Source organism: Furipterus horrens, unplaced genomic scaffold (assembly GCF_987537825.1).
Source record: "Furipterus horrens unplaced genomic scaffold, mFurHor1.1.pri manual_scaffold_17, whole genome shotgun sequence".
In the NCBI taxonomy this organism is placed as follows: Eukaryota; Metazoa; Chordata; class Mammalia; order Chiroptera; family Furipteridae; genus Furipterus; species Furipterus horrens.
This window is the reverse complement of record NW_028327187.1, coordinates 87,257,163-87,261,595: the sequence shown is the minus strand read 5'-3', so window position 1 is coordinate 87,261,595 and position 4,433 is coordinate 87,257,163. Positions and strand designations below refer to the sequence as shown.

At 40.4% G+C, this 4,433-nt stretch overlaps 1 pseudogene across 1 annotated transcript; it reads left to right on the top strand.

The window, feature by feature from the left end:
- Window positions 1-555: 555 nt before the first annotated feature.
- LOC149991540 (sorting nexin-5 pseudogene) lies at window positions 556-2,746 on the top strand (annotated as a pseudogene). Its single transcript, XR_016508567.1, has 2 exons — window positions 556-666; window positions 717-2,746. The product of XR_016508567.1 is annotated as a sorting nexin-5 pseudogene (transcript).
- The last annotated feature ends 1,687 nt before the right edge of the window (window positions 2,747-4,433 follow it).

The window sequence follows — 4,433 nt, the reverse complement described above, 5'->3', positions numbered from 1 at the left end:
TCCTTTGCTGAGCAGAAACTTCTTAGTTTGATGTAGTCTCGTTTGTTTATTCTTTCCTTTATTTCCCTTGCCTTATGAGATGTATCGGTGAAAATATTGCTACGTGGGATAGCTGAAATTTTCCTGCCTATGCTTTCCTCTAGGACTTTTATGGTGTCACAACTTATATTTAAGTCTTTGATCCATCTAGAATTTATTCTGGTGTAGGGTGTAAGTTGGTGGTCTAGTTTCATTTTTTTACATGTCCCTGTCCAGTTCTCCCAGAACCATTTGTTGAAGAGGCTCTTCTTACTCCATTTTATGTTCCATCCCCCACTTGTTGAATATTAGTTGACCATATAGACCTGGGTTTATTTCTTGGCTCTCTGTTCTGTTCCATTGATCTATATGTCTGTTCTTATGCCAGTACCAGACTGTTTTCATTACAGTGGCCTTGTAGTATAGTTTGACATCATGTATTGTGATTCCTCCTACCATGTTCTTCTTCCTCAAGATTGGTGTGGCTATTTGGGGTCTTTTTTGTTTCCATATAAATTTTGGGGAGTAATAAATTTCCCTGCACAGCAAAACGGTCTTTCTTGAGGCGCACCTCGCTGGGAGTGTTTCTGCTTCTGTGTTCCTGTCGCGGCCCTGTGGGCAGCGGCTTCCGCGTGGCCCGGAGCGAGGGTAGGCACCGCGTAGTATTGCCCGGCTCCAAGATGGACGGCAGCGGCCAGGCAGCCCCCGCTCGAGGCCCACATCACCATGGCTGCGGTTCCCGAGTTGCTGCAGCAGCAGCAGCAGCAGCAGCAGCAGGAGGAGGAAGAGGAGGACCGCAGCAAGCTGAGATCTGTATCTGTGGACCTGAATGTTGATCCTTCGCTTCAAATTGACATACCTGATGCACTCAGTGAGAGAGATAAGGTCAAGTTTACAGTACACACCAAGACCACACTGCCCACGTTTCAGAGCCCAGAGTTTTCTGTTACAAGGCAACACGAAGACTTCATATGGCTACATGACACTCTTTCTGAAACTGCAGACTATGCTGGGCTTATTATCCCACCTGCTCCTACAAAACCTGACTTTGATGGCCCTCGAGAGAAGATGCAGAAACTGGGGGAGGGTGAAGGCTCTATGACCAAAGAAGAATTTGCCAAGATGAAGCAAGAGCTGGAAGCTGAATATCTTGCTGTCTTTAGGAAGACTGTGTCCTCCCATGAAGTCTTTCTTCAGCGGCTCTTTTCCCACCCTGTTCTCAATAAAGATCGCAACTTTCATGTTTTCCTGGAATACGATCAGGATCTAAGTGTTAGGCGGAAAAATACCAAAGAAATGTTTGGTGGCTTTTTCAAAAGTGTGGTGAAAAGTGCTGATGAAGTCCTTTTTTCTGGAGTTAAGGAGGTAGATGACTTCTTTGAGCAAGAGAATAATTTCCTCATTAACTATTATAATAGGATCAAGGATTCATGTGCGAAAGCTGACAAAATGACCAGATCTCATAAAAATGTTGCAGATGACTATATCCACACTGCAGCCTGCCTGCATAGCCTGGCTTTAGAAGAGCCCACAGTCATCAAAAAGTACCTAATGAAGGTTGCTGAACTATTTGAAAAGCTTAGGAAAATAGAGAGTCGAGTCTCCTCAGATGAAGATTTAAAGGTGACAGAGCTCCTTCGATACTATATGCTCAACATAGAGGCTGCTAAGGATCTCTTATACAGACGTACCAAAGCCCTCATTGACTATGAGAACTCAAACAAAGCGTTGGATAAGGCCCGGTTAAAAAGCAGAGATGTCAAGTTGGCTGAGGCACACCAGCAAGAATGCTGCCAGAAATTTGAACAGCTTTCTGAATCTGCAAAAGAAAAACTAAACAATTTCAAATGAAAGAGAATGGCAGCATTTAGAAAGAACCTAATTGAAATGTCTGAACTGGAAATAAAGCATGCTAGGAACAATGTCACCCTTTTGCAGAGCTGCATTGATTTGTTCAAGAACAACTGATTTGCCTTTTCTCTGAATGAAGGATATGAATGTGAAAGCCAGCATCACTTGGACTTAAATCATTACCATGGAAGATTTGTTACCTTTTACTTTAGTTTGAAATTATGTTAATAAATATTTTGATTTCTGAAATTCCTAACACTTAACCATGATGGTTTAAAAATATTTGTTACATGCTACTTGGACACAACTAATCTTTTCCTTACGCATTTAATTAGCTCAAAGTGCGCAGAATTCAAAACTTGAGTTCTCCTGTAATTTGTTTTTAATTATTAAGAAAGGGTGCAGGAAATATGTGCCTTCTGGAAACAAGTATAAGCAGTTGCCTGGAGCATGTAGTCTAGTCTCATGGTTTCATGTGCCCATGTTCCTGCAAACCAGTTGTTTTAGGGTAGGTGTCAATTACAACAAATAAGTCAGGTACTTGTTACAGGTAACAGACATTCCATTCCTTAATTAGGTGACTTGCCCCATTCTTATCCTCACAGTTCTTTAGTCATCTTAACTGTCTGTACTATAACAAGAGCAGGAACATCTCATTTATCTTTCTTTACCTTTTGCAGCACCATTTTTGTAGTTGAGATATAAATATTTGAGGGGAGAGAAGTATCTTAAGGGTATAAAAACCAATTTGGCTACTGTAGAAAATGGCCAGATCCACCTTAAGAAAGATGTGAATACCCTTCTTATGGGGGTGAAGGGGATGTTCATGTTTGGACTTTTTATATATAAAGTGTATAATAAAATAATAAAACATCAAAAAAAATTTTTTTGAAGTATTTGTTGTAGGTCTGTGAAATATGTCACTAGTATTTTAACAGGAATTGTGGTTAGTTATATAAGTCCTATTCAGTACTTAAAAATCAAACTTACAGGAAATAAACCACAACAACAAACCCCAAACCACATTACACCAGTTGTCTACACGGTTTTCTAGAGTCCAGAGTATTCTAGATTATTTTATTTTGTTACAAGGTTTACTCTATTTTTGAAATGAGGAGTTGTCCCTCTTAGTTTAGAACCAAGTCTAAGAAGGAAGTGGAGATTCTAACATTGTCCAGGAAACAAGATCCTATAGGGTATGCAGTGCTAGAGGATTACCTACAATATATTTGAAGTTTGAAAGAAAGCAGATAAAAGGGAGGTGACAGTTGGAAGAGGAAAGACACCTCTATTAGTTAGGTACACTCAGTCATCATAGAAACACTAGTGAGGAATTAGGGGAGATCAGCCCACCATGGCTTAGTCAAGTCTCATGATGTCTTGGATGGATGCTCATTGCTCTTGAGATGTTTCTGTAGGTCAAATGACATAGCTGCCCCTCTATTGTCACACCCTCAGGACTGGGCATCATTACCCCATTCTTGTAACTTAGTCTGCCCTCTCTTGGCATCCACTTTGTCTTCATTACTGCCATAAAAAGGCTTTGGGCCAAGCAACACCTTAAGCCATTGTCCATTCCATAGAATGCTGTCTTTGACTCATAAATCAAACCTAGTCCAATCATTTGTGTTCAGGGTAATAGATCACAAAAGCAGGTGGTCTACGTCTATCTGTCAGGATCTATGTCTGACCACATTTTTACAGGGAGGCCACAGGCATGGCACACATTCAATGTTTGATACACACCCTTCTTGCATGAGAACTTACCAACAGATGACACTTACCCCAGTTGTACAGCCTTAAGGACCTCAAATTGGGATGTAGTTTTATAACAACAGTGTTACATAAACAGATTTTTTCCCCAAGGTTCTGAATTTCTTTGTTGAAAAAAGACGTTTGACACAAAACAAACAAAAAGCCGCCACAATATTAAGCTTTTCTTAACTTCTCTTTTAAGTTGTATATAGGCCCCTATATATAGGACAACTCTTGGGCACCACCACATCCACTCATCCTATCTTCTCACTCTAGCCATTGCTGCAACAACAGCAACCAGATGTGCAAGTTACTGACAGCACCTTCCTCAGTGGTCATTCTGATACATAGGCAGACCCAGAAGTTTAACAGTGTTAACATTCTAGGGAGCACTTTGACTAATGAGAGATAAACTCCCATTTTTAGTCCCCTCAGGTGATATATTCTGAGGGGAATTCTGCACAGTTCTTCAGTTCCTGGCAAGATTGAGTCCCAGTAGACCATAACAGTAACCAATTCAATAATACAACCTTGGGTTGGCTTTCCCTCCTTCTTTGCTCCACTCCTCTCAGTCCCACTTCTGTTCTCTGAGCTCACTTCCCAAAAGGAACACTATGTATAAAATCCCTTTTTTGAGTCTCTGATTGATTTTTAGGAGGACCCACCCTAATGCAACCATGCTTTCCAATCAAGATCATCTTTCTTTAATCAATTAGCTCCTATGATCCAGGAAACATGTCTCATTTTTTTAACTTGTTAAATTAATGCTTAACTTTTAGAGAAAAATGTTGTTACCTTTTATTGCAGTA